The sequence below is a fragment of the Ictalurus furcatus genome, chromosome 1, assembly GCF_023375685.1.
Source record: "Ictalurus furcatus strain D&B chromosome 1, Billie_1.0, whole genome shotgun sequence".
Taxonomy (NCBI): domain Eukaryota; kingdom Metazoa; phylum Chordata; class Actinopteri; order Siluriformes; family Ictaluridae; genus Ictalurus; species Ictalurus furcatus.
The window spans coordinates 9,422,807-9,440,912 of record NC_071255.1 but is presented as its reverse complement, the minus strand read 5'-3'; the positions used below and the strand labels follow the sequence as shown (position 1 = coordinate 9,440,912).

The 18,106-nt window shown below is 43.5% G+C and overlaps 1 long non-coding RNA gene across 1 annotated transcript; it reads left to right on the top strand.

Annotated features, from left to right (window-relative positions):
• The first annotated feature begins 853 nt into the window (after positions 1-853).
• LOC128607127 (uncharacterized) lies at positions 854-7,478 on the top strand. Its single transcript, XR_008385819.1, has 3 exons — positions 854-944; positions 1,147-1,205; positions 7,417-7,478. It is a non-coding gene; the product is annotated as an uncharacterized LOC128607127 (long non-coding RNA).
• Positions 7,479-18,106: the final 10,628 nt, after the last annotated feature.

The window sequence follows — 18,106 nt, the reverse complement described above, 5'->3', positions numbered from 1 at the left end:
TAGATGAATATTATTTGGTTTCTTGTTGTAGATCTAGTATTTTAATGGGCTAAATATAAACTATAAATAGGGTCATTAACCTAGATCAGTTAGGGGGAAGTTCCAGTAAACAAAATCATTTACTTACAATGAACATTGTTATTTAACAGTCGCCCAACCTGAACTAAGATCAAGTGATCAACCAGCAACAAAAGCAAACACTGGTGTTGCTGCATTCTTTGGTCCAAATTTGGCTCCTAAGTTGCCTGTCTGGTCTTTTAAGGTAAGGCTCATAGTAAAGAGAGATGTCAATACCATATTACATTAAACATTCTACTATACATTAAGGGTGTGTTCACACTTGGGAAGAATACTTGAGTCTGTACCTAGGACCAGTTTTGGATCGGTTCAGAGAGGGGCTCAAAATACCATATTTATTTTCATGCTGAAGGATTACTTCCAAACTATGGATTGATTACACATTATTTTCTTGCTTTGAGGGTCACTTGTAGTACAGGAAGTAAGAATACTTTCACATAGCATTGACAGTTTTTACTTTACCTTGATGGTTCAAGTCACTGAAATTGAAGCTGCTCACATAAACACTATAGAACTGTCGAGTATGTGGCTACTTCTTCACTCTATACATTGATAAGGCATCATGTTGTGGAACAAAAAAGTGTCACATTTTACCACAAAGCAAGGATGTTTTCTTTGTTGGCTGCATAAAAACAGTGCTTTGTCAGTTTTTATGCAGTAAATTACTCTGTATCATTTTAAAATGCTGTAAAAGTGAGGCATTAAATTTACAAATCATTAAAATGCTGTGTTATGTGATTACTTAGAAATTCTTCTAATCCACTGATTGATTTTTTTGTGACTTTTTTGTGACAGTTGGAGTTACAGGGAGCTTGTTCTCCTCTCCCATCATCTTCCTCTCATCTCATATCATTATTTAAGTTGTGGTAAGTGCATTCTAATACATTTTTGGAACCATTTGAACATATGCTGCTTTCTTTTTCTGTTAGATTTTTAAGTAGGTATAATTATAAAATGATCAAGTTCTTAACAAGGGAATATATAATAACATATATTACATAGAGTAATCACTACTGCTGTATGGACCAATAGCTACATCACCTGTAATGTGCTCTTGTGTTTTTAAAGCTCGTCTGAATAGTAAGATTCATTTGATTGCTTGTTCTGCTAAAAGCTGGGTGTGCAAGGTAAGTTCCCAATGAAGGAATCTATATAATAACATTTTAAATATTTACTGAAATAGAAGATATGTTAATTACAACATTACAAATACATACCATACTATAGTTCCTGAAAGGTATTACATTATTGTTCCTCAATATAATTTAATGTTTTTCTAAAAACAGTAGCACGTAAATCATAGGAATGTCAATATAAAATATTAGTTCTTAGCAGGCAATAATCCATTCATATGAAATATGTGCTATTACATTATATTTTGAAGCAAATGGTATGTGAACTTTGAGTTACTTTTTTTTTCTTCAATTTTACACAAGTGTGGCTCAAATATGAATTTGGTTCAGATTTCAAGATTTGGTTCAGACAAGTGATATCATTTTAAACAATGTCCATCAACTGAGTACAAATGTGTGTTAGTGTTACACCACGGCGAACTCGCCGCCACCGAGCCCGCATGGACTACATATCCCAGCCACGCCCACGCTCAAGTTCGCCGGACTACTGAGTGCCAACACCTGTGCGCCACCCAAGGTTATTTAAGACCTTGTTAACAACAGCATGGCGTGAATAACGCTCAGTTTTCCCCAAATGCTAGTAAGTTACCAAGCTTCCTACTACGTTTCGGACTTTCATGGTTTAAGGACTTTAGCCTCGTTTACGACTTACGATTCCTGGATCTTGTCTTGTATTCTTTCTATTGCTTCGGACTGTGTGCTTTGTGCTTCACGCTTCCCTCGCCTTTCTGTCACTGCTCGGCCCGCACTTGCCTCCCACCTGGTAATGTAAAAGTTTACTTCGCCCATCATGGAGGCAGCGGGTGACCCAGATTGGGCACGCGCTGGTCAGGAACAAAGTAATGTGATGAGTGCGCAGCGCGAGCAGATACCATGCCTCACCAAACAACTGGAGCGTCTCCGCGTCGCCGAAGGGCAAACCATGACCCTTCCCGCTGCTGCTGTCTTTCCTCCCGCGTCTCCCCGTGCATCTGCTCGAGCTGCGCATGCGGCACTTGCACCAGCCCTGCCGGTGGTGCACTACCCGCCCCTGCCGACACCAGAGCGCTATGCTGGCGAGCCCGAACGATGCAGGGGTTTCATACTTCAGTGCACTTTGTTTTTTGAGAACAACCCGGAGATGCCGGAGGCGCGCCGGTTGGCACACTTCATAGAACCACTCACCGGACGCGCCCTGGAGTGGGCCACAGCAGAGTGGGCGCGAGGAGGCATGGTCAAACCCCCGCTAACGGAGTTCTTCACCCACTTCCAACGCACATTCGATCATTCCCCAGACGGCTGGGAGACCGGTCAGAAGCTCCTTACGATCGCGCAGGGCCCCCGCGAAGTGTTGGATTACGCCCTGGAGTTCTGTACCATTGCTGCAAGGAGTGGGTGGAATGAGCCGGCACTAAAGACTGCTTTCCGTCGGGGCCTCAACCATGAGCTGGTTCGAGAATTAGCGTGCCAGGGTGAACAGCTGACCCCGGATGAGCTCATCGACCTGGCAGTACGGCTGGACCGCCTTCGCCGCACTAACTGCCCTGGCTCCAGTAGCCACCACCACAGTGGAGAGCCCCCTGTCCCCTGTCCCTGTCACTGTGGCCATCAGAGTATCATGACCTCCGTGAGGTATTCAGTAAGGAACGAGCAAGTGTCCCACCTCCACACAGGGCCTATGATTGCGCCATAGACCTCCTCCTCGGAGCCAGCCCGCCACGGGGTCGAGTGTACCCGCTCTCCCAAGCAGAACAGGGGGCCATGAACGCATACATTCAAGAGGCACTCTAACAGGGGTACATTCAGCCGTCCACGTCACCCACGTCCGCTGGTTTCTTCTTCGTGGGGAAGAGGGGAGGGGGTCTGCGACCATGCATCGACTATAGGGGTCTCAACCAGGTGACCGTTAAGTACCGTTACCCCCTGCCACTAGTGCCCGCAACCCTTGAACAGCTGAGGTCCGCGTCCTTCTTCACGAAGCTGGACTTACGCAGAGTGTACAATCTGATCCGCATCAGGAGGGCGACGAGTGGAAAACGGCTTTTAGCACCACTTCCGGGCACTATGAATATTTCGTCATGCCATATGGACTCGCCCTCAGTGTTCCAAAATCTGATCAACGACGTCTTGAGGGATCTATTGGGGCACTGCGTCGTTGCGTACATTGATGATATACTGATCTATTCAATGTCCCTGAAGGAACACATCAAGCAGGTCCGAGAGGTGCTGTTCCACTTGATGGAACACCAGCTGTACATGAAGGCCGAGAAGTGTGAATTTTACCAACACACCATAATGTTTTTAGGGTATGTCATCAGTCCGGAGGGGGTCGCCATGGACCAAAGCAAGGTGAGGGCAGTGGTGGAGTGGCCCATGCCCCGAACCGTCAAAGAGCTGCAACACTTCCCGGGCTTTGCGAACTTTTATCGGCGGTTCATCCGAAGTTTTAGCAAGATCGCACAACCCCTGACGTCCCTCCTAAAGGGGAAATCCCGGTGCCTCGCCTGGACCTCTCACGCCCAGGGGGCCCTGGAGAGGCTTAAGCGGGTGTTTACCACTGCCCCATCCTATGACACCCGGAACCCTCCAGACCGTTCGTTGTGGAGGTTGACGTGTCTGAGACGGGAGTGGGGGCCATCCTGTCTCAGAGGTTCGGGGACAGACCCAAGCTGCACCCTGTGGCCTTTTTCTCGCGAAAACTGTCTCCGGTGGTGCGTAATTATGATGTAGGGAACCGGGAATTCCTGGCCGTCAAATTGGCCCTCGAGGAGTGGAGACACTGGTTGGAGGGCGCTGACCATCCATTCATGATCTACACTGATCACCAGAACCTCAAGTACCTGAGGACGGCTAAGCGGTTCACACCCCGCCAAGCACGCTGGTCTTTGTCCTTCTCCAGGTTCCAATTCACCCTGTCATACAGGCCAGGGACTAAGAACATGAAGGCTGATGCTCTGTCCCGCATCCACTCTCCCGAGGGCCTGGAAGATCAGGAACGGTACATCGTACCCCCCTCCTGCATTGTGGGCGCCAGCGAGTGGGCCCTGGACCAAGCCCTAGCTTGCCTCCCCAGCTCACGAATCCCAGCAGCCTGTCCCCGAGGGAAGCAATTCGTGCCAGAATGTTAACACGTGGAGCTTGTCACCAGGGCTCACACGACGTGAGCGACGGGATACCCGGGGGCCCCATGCATTTACAAACTGCTAGCCGAAAAATACTGGTGGCCCCACATGCCCAGGGAGGTACAGCATATCATGTCCTCCTGCTCCACCTGTGCCCGCTCAAAGATGCACCGTGCCTTACTTGTTGGGAAATTGTTACCACTTCCCATACCCGCACATCCGTGCGCCCATCTGGCCCTGTACTTCCTAATGGACCTGCCAGAATCACAAGGCAACACGGTTATACTAGTGGTTGTGGACCGATTTTCTAAGTCCCTGCGACTGATTCCACTGCCGGCCCTTCCCTCTGCCTTCGCCATGGCCGACCTGTTGTTCCAGCATGTGTTCCGGTACTTCGGCATCCCAGAAGAAATCGTGAGCGACAGGGGCCCCCAGTTCACATCTCGAGTCTGGGCCAGCTTCGTGGAGAAGCTGGGGGTCTCCGTTAACCTCACCTCTGGCTACCACCCGCAAGCCAACAGACAGGCAGAGAGGGCCAATCAGGAGATCCTCCGGTTCCTCCGAACCTTCTGTGCCACCAGCCCGGAGGACTGGAGTCACTTCCTCCCGTGGGCAGAGTACGCCCAGAACTCGCTGCGACATTCCACCACCCAGCTAACCCCGTTCCAGTGCATCTTGGGTTATCAGCCGCCGCTATTGCCCTGGAACGCCGCCACCACTGACTCCCCGGCAGTGGACGAGTGGTTTCGCTGTAGCGAGCAGGTCTGGGAACGCGCCCATCAACAGCTGGTACGGGCCTCCCGCACCGCCAAACGAAGGGCGGACAGGCGCCGCGGGACTCAACCCGATTATCAGCCCTGGGACAGGGTGTGGCTTTCAACGAGGAAGCTCAGGGCACCTCTCTCGGGCAGCAAACTAGGACCTAATATGCCGGGCCTTTTTGGATCCTGAAACAGGTAAACGAGGTCACTTACCGCCTAGACCTCCCCAAACACAGCTGCATTGCCCCCTCATTCCATGTCTCTAAAGATCGAGGGCCGCCCAGCCTACCGCGTCCGGGAGATCGTGGACTCCAGACGCAGGAGAGGGGGACTTAAGTATCTGGTGGATTGGGAGGGTTACGGCCCAGAGGATCAGTGTTGGATCCCATCCCGGGATATTTTGGACGCAAGCTTGCGCGACAACTTCCACGCGGCTCATCCAGAAAGAGCGGCACCCCAGAGAAGAGGACAGCCTCGGAGGAATTCAGCTCTCGGAGTGAGCCCTTTGTGGGGGGGCTCTGTTAAACCACGGTGAATTTGCTGCCACCCAGCCGGCGTGGACTACATATCCCAGCCACGCTCGCGCTCAAGTTCTCCAGAGTACTTAGTGCCAACACCTGTGCGCCACCCAAGGTTATTTAAGACCTTGTTAACGACAGCGCAGCGCAAAGTAACGCTCAGTTTTCCCCAAACGTTAGTAAATTACCAAGCTTCCTACTACACTTTGGACTTTCATGGTTTAAGGACTTTAGCCTCGTTTAAGACTTACGATTCCTGGATCTCGTCTTGGATTCTTTCTATTGCTTCGGACTGTGTGCTTTGCATTTCACACTTCCCTCGCCTTTCTGTCACTGCTCGGCCCTTGCTTGCCTCCCACCTGGTAACGTAACAGTTAGCATTTAATTTAACACTTGATTTCTACATAAGTGAATCTTTAAAAAAAAAAAATTATTTAAAAAATATTTTATTATTTTATTTAAAATATTAATTTGTAACTACAACCATGATAACTTGCTTGCTTTGGTTTGTTGCAGTAGTTATCTCAAAGTACTAAATATAAAAGCTTATGTAGCAATGTGCTTGTTTTCATAGCAATTACACCACCCCGAGAAAACGGGGAAAATAACCCAAATAGAGACACACAAATACGTTCCACTTAGAACAGGAGGAATGGGTTTCCATACTAAAATACATTTTATTTTGAAGTTAAAAAGACTGGCCAAGAATTATTTTTAAAAAACAGCAGCCAATGCAGTCATACATTGGTAAAATAAAACAGTCACAAGAAGAAATTAACAATAATCATAGGAGGACTGAGGCTTCCTGTATGAAGGGCAGGCTAGTACGACAGCACCAGCTATACAAAAGGGAAAAGCACCCCACTAATCAGGGTTATAACCACAAAATTCACTGCAAATTAACACAGCAATAATAACGACCCTTGGTTAAGTAAAGCCTAAGGTGCAGCAAAGAACTCCCTACCAGCCACAGGAAGCACTCAACTCCTACAAGGAGAAAACAAAAACACAAAATCATTTACAATATGCTCAAAGCAAACAAACAAAAGAATAAAACAAAACAAAAACAAACTTACTGTCACAAAAACACAGAGATAACCCCGAGCTCAAACTGATTACAGGTAGCAAGTTTACCAAGACTGACCAAAACCACTACTACCACATAGCAGTATCACCATAATTGATAAAGACTGTTACAAAAGTTGAGTTCAATAAAACTGATCTTAGTGACAGTAACAAACATAAATAAAAGCAAAACAAACTGATGCAGCAAAACCAAACAGAATCAAGCAGCCCAAAGCAGCAACGTGGCTCCATGAATGAGGGGGAGGAGCTATACCGAAACGACCACATCTCACTCAGCCCACCTTAACGCATGCAAAATCGAGGACCCGTGATCCAACGACATGATACTCACGATGGCACATACGAAAGTCATAATAGCGTCTTTAATAGTTGTGACGGCAACAGCTGGCGCTCCGACCGGAGCTACGTTAAACCACCATGCTACACAGTTGGGAGCCTTGACGGCACACCGCAATGAGAGTGAGCAGCACATCACACCTGCACACAGTCTCAGTAGCCCAACATCACACTCTGTAGTCCATAGCAACGAAAGGAAGGGGCGGGTTGTCGACCATGACACATTCTGGGAGGCCTAAACAACCACTTATATACAGTGGTAGGGAGAGAGCCTATTGGCCACATAGTTAATAAGGGTGACGTTTTAATCACGACACACACCCCACTACACTTAACATAGACATTAGGAAAAAAATAAGTTAAACCATATCACTTTCTCAAAATGAAACCTTTTACTTAACAGTTGTCTGACCTGAGACCTGACAGCAAGTGATTAAGGAGCATCAAATATAAATCAAATACTGCATTTTTTGATCCAGTGTGCGCTCACTAGCTGCCTGTCTGGTCTTTAAGGTAAGTACAGGTTGCTTTTTAAATGGAAAGTCATAAACCTATGCAGATTTTGCACAAATGCATCTGTTTTTCTATTTTTAACGGATATATAATAAATAAAACAAAAAAGCAGTTGCAATCTATTTCTCCTTTATAGAATTTCATGCAATAAAAACAAAAAAAATTTCAAGTTCGAAATAATTTCCCAACTGTTACCCAACACATGTGTGATGTAATTGACTTGTGTACAACATTTCCACTATGTACATTAAATCTTATGTGCAATAATGCCTTATTTCTTAATTTCTTTTAGTTGTACCGCCAGCTGACTGCTGAGAACAAGGTATGTTTTTAACAGGCGAATCTTTATAATATAGTACTTACTTTGAGATTGATACTTATTGAACCAAATTATATCTTTCAATCAGAATTACCCAATTCTTCATTTATATAGTGTAAGTGAAAAAGTGAGTATGTATTGAAAACAGTGAGAGAACACAATGAATAGAGAACTGTGTTCATAAAATGACCTCCTCTCAAAACTCATTCATAAATTTATGGTCCGATATGAAATAACTGAAATAGGTGCTGTTTGATCCTTTAAATATACAAAACATAATATATAACAGACCCCTTTTTTTTTTTTTTTTTTACATCTGTGATTTTAAATTCTGTACTTTATTTACAGAGGTTCAATCATAAACTAGGGCATCACTAGTGAAAAAAAAGGCTCCGTTTTGTCACCTGGAACACATGTGGCATTAAAAGCCCACCCCAAAAGTTTTAAGATTTATTGAGCAGCCTCATTTCCCTAAAGGCTCATATTGCCTTCATACAAGAGACACATGTTGGGCCAACATGTTACCAAATCTTGGAGAATGTTGAAAACTGGAATGTCTACTTCACTGTACACAGCCCTCGCAGTAAAGGAGTGGCAATACTGATCAGCTATGATGTACCATTTGAGTACATTTGCCATGATGAGGATTGCAGTGGAGGTAACATTGTGATCTTCTGTCGTCTGTATGGTGAACTGTACACTCTTGTTAATGTGTATGATCATAAGGCAGACAAAAATGTCTTGGCTAGATTGAAAGACTATTTGAGGGAAACAGATGAGGGTGTGCTAGTGGTTGGAGGTGATTTCAACACTGTTTCGTATCCCAGCATTGATCTGTTATCTTCAGCTGTTCTCACAAAGCAGTCTTCACTAAGAGCTATTTTAGAAGACTTTACTATTTCTTTGAATCTCAGAGACACCTGTTCATACCTTCACTTTGCTGATGGAGGCTGTACACGACGTCAGAATGAGAGTCACTCCAGGTTGGACATGTTTTTCTTGCACAATGACACCCTGGTACGAACACGTAATATCACTGTACAGGACAATGACATTTCTTTATAATCCAGTTGCCCTGGAACTTGAAGTGCAGCAACAGACGGAAAACAACATTTCCAAAAGTTTCCTTGTTTTTTAAGCAAATTCCGAATAACAGAACACCCAACAGGATATCAGGGAAGATTAGTGGGGCAGAAATCCTGAGTGCCATCAAGACTTTGGCTGACTCACAAGAACAAAGACCTGCTGAAAAGCAAGTGGGCTACTATAAAAGCAATCGATGCCAAGTGACAGAAAGCTTAAAGATAACTTACAACAACATGCTAAAGACAAATCATGTATCTGAAGCTTTTAAAGAATCTTATCATTCACAAGACAGATATGTCTTCAGTGCAGAATATTTGATATTCTCTCAAATTTTAGCCAAGCGCCTTAGGGCATACATTTCCCCCTATATCAAGGAAAAGCCAGAAAAAAATCTTGATAAATTTCCCACTGTGACATTTGAGAAAGGCATACAAGAGATTAAGTTTTCTTTCCTTGAGACAAGCCGTGAACTTCATAAAGACTTGAGGTCCTCTGTCCCCCAACCAAGTATTCTGGGGCGCCTTCTTCCAGAAGTCCAAGGCTCTTCTGGGAAACTCAGACATTTGCTGCCTGGCTGTCCACTTACCAGCACTATCCTTAATTTAGCTCTGAATAAGCTAGATTGGATTCTCAATAGTGAGAAGGAGTGCAGGAGTACTGTTTGTTTCCACAGACAGGCTCTGCTCATACATGCACACCCGAGCAAACAGGAGCGAGTTGTTTTTAAGGAATATAATCCGGCCTAGGATACAGGAAGACCTTAGTTAATCCAGGGGAAAAGGCAAGGCAGGAAGGAGCAACTGAGAGAGCTTGTAGGTCTACTACTCGCTTGAGAGATGTCAGGGCCTGCAGAAGAGCTACCTTTAGAGGCAGAAGCTTCTCAGAGGCTGACTCTAAGGGCTCAAATGGGGCACCTGACAAACCTTCCAGGACCACAGAAGGTCCCAGGAAGGTATGCGCTGCCTGCAGATAGGCCTCAGCCACCTGACACCATGCCGAAATGGTGGCCACATAAGCCCTGATTGTAGAAGGAGCCCACCCCACTGAGAAACGTCCTTGTAAGAACTCCAGCACTGTAGCTATTGCACAATTCACTGGGTTTAGCTGGCGTTCCTCACACCACAAGACAAAATGCTGCCACTTGAGCGCATACAATTTCCTTGTGGATGGTGCTCTAGGGTCTAACATGGTCTCTACAACCTCAGTTGTGAGACCAGAATCTGCCCCTCAGGGGCCAGATCCACAGTTTCCATAGTTCTGGCCGAGGTTGATAAATCAGCCCTCCGGCTTGAGACAGTAGATCCAGTCTAATGGCTCAAATGTGGCACCTGACAGACCTTCCAGGACCACAGAAAGGTCCCAGGAAGGTATGCGTGGCCTACAGATGGGCCTCAGCCACCTGACACCACGCACGAACCTCAAAGTTAGAGGCTGTTGCCCCACAGAGGCCCCATCAACAGGGTTGTGGCTGGCCAAAATAGCAGCCACATAAACCTTGATTGAAGAAGGAGGCCACCCCGCTGAGAAATGCTCTTGTAAGGACTCCAGGACTGTAGCTATTGTGCAGTTCACTGGGTCTACAGAGGATCCCTTCAGATAGGAATCTCACAAGGAGTGCCATCCAGCAGGGATATTATCTCAGAGAACCATATTCAAGCTGGCCAATAAGGTGCTACTAGCAGCAGACATAGACTGTCTTGGTGAACTCTTGCTAGAACTTCTGGGAGCAGAGTGATCGGGGAAAAGCATATAGATGTGACCTCAGCCACATGTGCACCATGGTGTCCAGCTCTAATTGTGTGGGAGGAGTGAGAGCGAACCACAATGTGTTGTCTTCTCAGAGGCGAACACAAATCCGGCCCCCTTGGCCAAACCTCCGCCATATGGACTTCACGACTTGTGGATGGAGCCACCAATCCTTGGGCCTCAGCCCCTGCCTCAAAAGGATGTCTACCTCCACATTCCAGTTGCCCAGAATGTACATTACACTCACAGACAAAACTTTCCCTCTGCCCAGAGAAGAATTAGTTGCGCCTGCCTGAACAGGGGGTGTGGACATAATCCTCCCTGGTGGTCAATATATGAGACCACCGCTGTCTTGTCTGTAAACACATGGTGACCTCTCAATTGACCAAGAAGGAATTTCATTGCTAAAAATATGGCCCACATTCCTTGGCAATTTATATGTCGCTCCAGATGAGGGCCACTCCAGAGACCGTGAGCTGGACAGCTGTCTAAGACCGTGCTCCAGCCCGTGAGAGAGGTGTCTGTCATTACCACCTTGCACTAAGGAGAGACACCTAGAGTGTGACCCAAGGCTAGAAACCAGGGACACTCAAATTCTCAGAGCACGTAGGCATCGCTGCGTGACACTGATTACTCTCAGAGGTTTCATCCTTGGACTAAACCCCCAACTTCTCAGCCACCACTGAAATGGTATGACATTGGCTGCCAATAGTCTCCCATAGAAACTGGAAGGGATGCCAAGATCCAGCTTTATCTTGCTCAAATTTGATAGGATTGACCCTATACATGTCGTGGATAGAAATGCCATCATCGTAGTAGAATCCTTATAACCCCTAGAAAAGTTGTTGTTTCTGAGGTTCAACCTGAGCCCCAACCTCTTCATGTGGGTGAGAACAACATCTCGATGTTGAACCACCAGTTCCCTAGATCATGCTAGAATTAAGCAGTCATCCAGATTGTTTAGTACACAGATGCCCTGCAGTCACAGTGGAAGTAGAATGACATCCATGCACTTTGTGAAGGTGTGATGGGATAAAGCTAGCGATATTTCTATGTTGAAATATGCACCTTTTAGATCTATCGTCACAAACCAGTCCTCAAACTGAATCTGTGGAACAATAAGTTTGGGCATCAGCATCTTGAACCTGTATGTCCTAAGAGTACAGTTCAGATAACACAGATTTAAAATTGGCTGCATACTCCTCTATTTCTTGCGGAACAGGAAATAACGGCTGTAAAAATCTCCCTCCCTCAGGGAACGGGGTACATGTGCTATGGCCCCTTTGTCCAAGAGGCACCTTACTTCCTGTGCTAATGTTGGGCTCTGGTCTGTGCTGACTACTGTGGTGAGCACACCTCTGAACTGGGGGGGTCGAGCTCTAAACTGGTCCCGGTAACCCTTTTCTATGGTAGACAGAACCCATGGAGACACATTTGGCAGTAGTTTCCATGCTGCCAGATGGTCTTTTAGTGACATTAACTATTCCACATTCTATTGGAGGGAAAGCATCAGATTTTCATTGCCCTGTGACAGCTAGCTGACCAAAGAACACTGAAAACTTGGGACAGCCTTGGCTAGGGGAGGCCCTACGGTAGCACTGGGGGTTAACTGCCCTAACAACCTCATGTTTCCTGATACGTTCCTCCATGGCCCCTCAGGAACGTTCTTCTTTGTCTACTTGGCCTTTATGACCATTCTCAGATCAGGCCTAGTAGCAGGCTGCAACTGTGTCCACCCAGTTCCCCTGGCTGTCTGTGGGGGTTGGCGGGCTTCCATACTCGCCTTCTGTGTCTCCCTCGCACTAGTGCTGGCCCACGCTCCACTCGTGGATACTCAGGTGAACTCGACACAACATGGAAGGAACTGGCTGAATGCCGCCATATGTCGAGCTCACTCAGCATGTCTGCTTGGTAGGCCTGCAACACTGTCATTGACTGCAGTGACCCACATGCAAGACTAATACTGCATAGGCCTTGCCCACCAATGGTGGCCTTACACGGTGGCTTGGATGGCAAAGCCGACACCCCTAAATTACCTGCCGTCGATGGAGAGAGGTAGCTCGCAAGCACCTCCTCCACCTTCAGCATAGCTAAATAGCCATGCCGTTCATTCCCCACAGTGGCCGAATAATCCAACATCATGGGGTTATAAATACAGCTTATGCATGGTTTTCCCACAGATGCCTGATATTTTGTCATGCACTTCTGGAAGTAAGGGGGAGTTTTCTGCAGTGAGAGGGATTTACTTTCACTGGGGAGAAAAAAGCTCATCCAGCCTTAGTAATCACTTCAAGCAGCTCCTTATATGCTGGTCTCAGTTTTTAGCACATCCTTCTGGCTCCTCGGAGTCAGAGAGGAATTATTACTGTTATTTTTGTATGTGTGTGTGTGTGTTTTTTTTTTTTTTTTGGCTTTCCATAGGAGGAGTGAGATGCGAGCTCCAAAATCCAGCGGAGAGCCGGACCCGGAAGACAGAGCATGAGATAGAGCAGCGCTCGTCTCCGGCTCCTCCTCCAGATCCATAAGAGATCCCCCGGACCTAAGATGGCTAGCTGCCTCGGCAGCTGCCAGCCCAGATCCGCGAGGCTCTGAAACCCAACTTGCTTCGTCTTCTGAGAAGAGAGCAAGACGCGAGCGGAGCTGCCTAATGTAGGCGTTACAATGCACAGCCTCTCGAGGCTGCCATCGCATGCTCCACACCTAGACACTTCACACAGAAAGTGTGCACTACTCCATGTGATGAAACAGGAGCAAGATGTAACACACTTCCTGAATTCTCTCACTCATATTTTTCTCTCTCGCTCATTCCTTTTTTTTCTTCTCTTTTTTTAAAGGGATGGAAAAGTCCAGAGATTTTGAGAAAAGACAGAGAGGAAATGAAGCATCTTTTTGTTTCTTTACACAAACAACCGACATGCAGTCTCACTGAAGATAATAAGGCTGATGGCACGGTTCACAGGTGTCATATATATATCACGCAACGCGCTTAATTGCCACGTCACCTGATCATGGCAGGCCTTTAAATAGGCATGATTTTACAGAATATTCAGATGCCGGTTGTGCGCGAGGAGTGCTCCCATAGTGTTATGCTAAACGCAACGTGGAGTTCCCTTTCAAAAAGGGAACTCCCACACGATGTTAATAGTGTGATTAAGGTGTGTACATGTCTGTAATGCACTTCGATAATGCAACTAAAACAGGAATACTCCACATGCCTTAATTCGATTTGTGTTTACTTCGAGTATGACTTTAGTCGGATTAAGATCGTCAGAAATCTGTGTTTACGTGGTAGTTTCTTAATCAGAGTATTGTCTTAATCGGGTTAATATCGGATTATTGTTGTCCATATAAATGACGTGAATACGTGAGATAGACGTGAATGTAAAAAGAAGCAAGTGCATGTATCCCACTGTCATGGCTAATGAGATGCGCCCTTCATCCCAATTTGCATAATTCGTTTGTGAATGTTTTTAGAATGCAAGATGAAAGTAATGCAACATGTTTTACATGTAAAATAGTCCATGTTATTACAGCCTAGTTCTCTTGTTCAAAGTAATTATAGTGTTCAGAAACATTTTATATCATTCATGCTCCATACCTGTTCGTTATATAGTTTTATAAAAGTAATAAAAACAGATTATAGATTAGGTATATGCCACATGATAGGGGAGGCTTGGAGGGGCTTTATTTACAAAAGGTTGAGAACCTTTGCTCTACAGTATACAGTATGTTGCTCTCCATCCATCCATCCAATTTCTGTACCGCGTATCCTTACTGGGTTGTGGGGAGCCTGGAGCCTATCCCAGGGGCACAAGGCAGGGGAGATCCTGGACGGGGTGCCAATTCATCGCAGGGCCAGTATGTTGCTAATCTATAGTTAAAACCTAGAAATTATTATTATTATTATTATTATTATTATTATTATTATTATTATTATTATTATTTTAATTTTGGAACTACATAAAAACTTATCAACTGTTCTTAAAATTAGATATAATAAAAACAATACTACAACTATGTATAATGTATCGCTCCTGTATAAAGTCAACCTGTATGGTGTTTTTTAACAACATTATAATAAATATAAAGAATAAACAATAAGTACAACCAATGGAACAATACAATAAATACAACACAGGACATTAAATATAACACAGCAGCATAGTATAGTGGGTGGTGTGTGGTGTGTAGCACATAATCACCACTAGCAGCACAGAAGTCCCTGTGTTATAGAAATAAATTGACTGTGCTGTAACTGATAAGAAGATGACTTGGAAATTGGTTAAAGTGGCTAAGGCATGATGGGGTTGTGTCCATTAATTCTGAGGTAAGTGAGCAGCAGAGAGTTTATTATTGATGGTCCTGACAGCTTGTTGGTGTAAGTAAATGTGGAAACTTCTAGAATATATGAGAATGCAGCTTTATTTGTACACACCACCCACTATACCATGCTGTTGTGTTATATTTAATGTCCTGTGTTGTATTTATTGTATTGTTCCATTGGTTGTACTTATTGTTTATTGTTTATATTTATTATAATGTTGTTAAAAAACACCAATTTGGCTTCACTTTTCAACCACTGTACACCATATATAGTGCCACTGGTTCACACACACACATAGAAATTATGTCTGATGTCATATTAACATCAGATTCATGAAGGACACCTGATTTGTGGAAAATAGTTTACTGGATGCTTGTTAGCAGTGCATTTATATATCTAATAGTAATGCACGTTTTCTGTAGTAGAACCGAGAATAGAATTCGTAGAAGTAGAATTCGAGCAGACACTCAGTGCAGCTTTAAAGCTCTCACATTCCATCAAATATACCAAATTCTCAGTCCTGGGTCTTGAAAAGCCTCACATGAAACATGTCATCACATGTCTCATGAGGAACCACACTTAATAGTGATATCTGCTGGCTTTGTGAGGTTTAAATGTTTTTTTTTTCCCTCAGGGCCAGTTTCACCGCTGTGTCGATGCATCAAGATGGAACCATTACAGTCTGAAAAGCACTGTATTTTGTGTAACGGGGAATGGAATAGATATTCCAAGATAATGCAGGTTATTTTGTATGTATTTTGCCAGCTTACCAGCTGGTTTTAAACGGGTCTTCACACTGTCCTCCAGCTTAACCACCTCCAGGGCTTTGATACTGAAGCTCTCATCTATGTAAGATAAAGATTTCAGTGAATCATGAGAAACAACTATAAGAGGCAATTCCTCAGAGAAGCACCTGACATTTTCTCTGTCACATGAGAAAGCAGACCTACAAACACATGTATATGAAGATCAAACAGGGCATATAGGACACTGAGAAACATTCAGATTAAGCTAATTTTCACTTGAAATTTTACCTTTGGCTGGGAGAACAGTACACCCTCTGATGGACCATGGCTTCTCAGGCTTAAAGACGTGATCCTGTTCTTTGCAATGGCCTTGATGGTTTTGCTGTGACAGTAAAGTGTGCTGTTAGTAAGATAACACATGCCTATCTTTAAGACTTACATAACCTTTCAAAAATGTTAAGCTAATATATTGTACAGTCCTTGTTGCTGGGGTGATACCCTTCCCACTCTCACCTCCTAGGTTAATAACAATCAAAATTTACATCTGGACTTCTATAAAGCTACTTTGTCAAAATGTCTGTTGAGTCCTAGTTGATGCTCTGAAAGTGCAGACACTCCTTGAAGGTTTCATCTTTTTGCCAGGTTTCACATCAGAAGGTGATGGATTTTCATTCAACTTCTGAGACTCAAATGGCACAAATGTAATAATATGAATGCATTGCAGATAACTAAGGATGTTAGTATAGTAAGTGAGATGTATAGCTTTCTAATACATTTACTTTTGTTTTTTTAAATAGTTATTCAATGTGTATATAATAAAATATTTGTAAATATTGAGATAATGTATTTATAAGAATAAACACTAGCAGCAGATCTGTAATTGTAGTTGTATGTGTTGTAAAAACTTGTTAACAAGTGTGTGTAAGACATGAATTCAATAGTTATGAATGTGCAATACCTATACATATACCAAATACCTATTATATAGTAAAATTTGATTGTATTTATGTTTCTAAAGATTTGTAATCTATCAGAAATTGCATCTCAATTTCCAGTGCATTTTAATACAATATTAATGAAATAAATATGTGTACATTTACATTTACGTTTTATTAACAAGGGTGTACAGTTCACCATAGAGATGACGTTTCTATGCCAACAGTTCAAAATCCTCAATCATTAAAAAATTTAAGGTACATTAGTAAAGATTAGTCAAGATTGGCACTCAAGTAGGTGATTAAGTAACAACAACATCAGACTGATTTTTACTCCTTCAACCCGCTTTCAATTTCCACCCATGTACACAAAGCACATTCGGCTCATACTGATTTTCTGTGGTCAAATGCCTTCACTATCTTGTTGTTCATCTGAAACTTGTTTTTTTGTTTTCCAATTAAATATCTAGACCACCGACTTTAAACACCAGCTCTAACACTCCAGTGAAAAATAATTTCACACTTCAACAGCTTCCCACTTCAAAGTATTTCACAGTTAGGTATAATTAATATTTATGTAGCAGTATGTAGAATTTTTGACGTTTTAGATGATGATTTTTAGGTTTAAGAGTGTGAAAACTTGACTGAATTTTGTGTTTGTAAATACATTAGAAGTGAGAGTGACCAAATGACTGAATGGAATTTATAGTAAGTGCATAAAGTTGTAAACATATGTGTATCTCTTTAATAAGTATTTAGTTGAACTTTCTGAAACTCTGTATGGAAGACTTAACATGAGAATTAGACTCGAATAGATTGATAATTCAGTTTATAATTTTATTCATAATTCATACAACACCTCACAAGTATGAAGCACTAAATAATGATTTTCCAAATCCTATATTTGTCTATACACCTGCCTTTTGTAAATGACTGTTTAGTTAAAGAAGCATATTTAACCATTGATTGGATTTAGATTGTTATATTTCTTAGAGTGTACAATTTCTCTTATACTATTGGCAAGAGAGAAAAAAAATATATTTTCGTTTTGTGCTTTATTTTAAAGTGAATCGAGAATTTGTCTTTCACGTAGGTTAAATTTGACTATGCAAAAGCAAGTTTATTTCTTATTCATATCTTTGCAAATGTATGTAGGCCTAACCAAATTATTGAGTATCTGGATGTGGACATTTGAACCAGACTGTGCTTATGGATCACAGTCATGATGTGAGCAGAAGCTGTTTTGAGATCAAGAAATCAAGAGAGCTTAAACATGCTCAATAAACCTACAGTACATTTTCATTTTCACTTTCAAATTTGACTTTACATGCCCAAATCATTTGTACGTATAGCACAGATTCATGAGACTTCTTATAGCATTAATTAGTTTATAAATTATTATAGTTTCTTCTTTTTTATTGTAA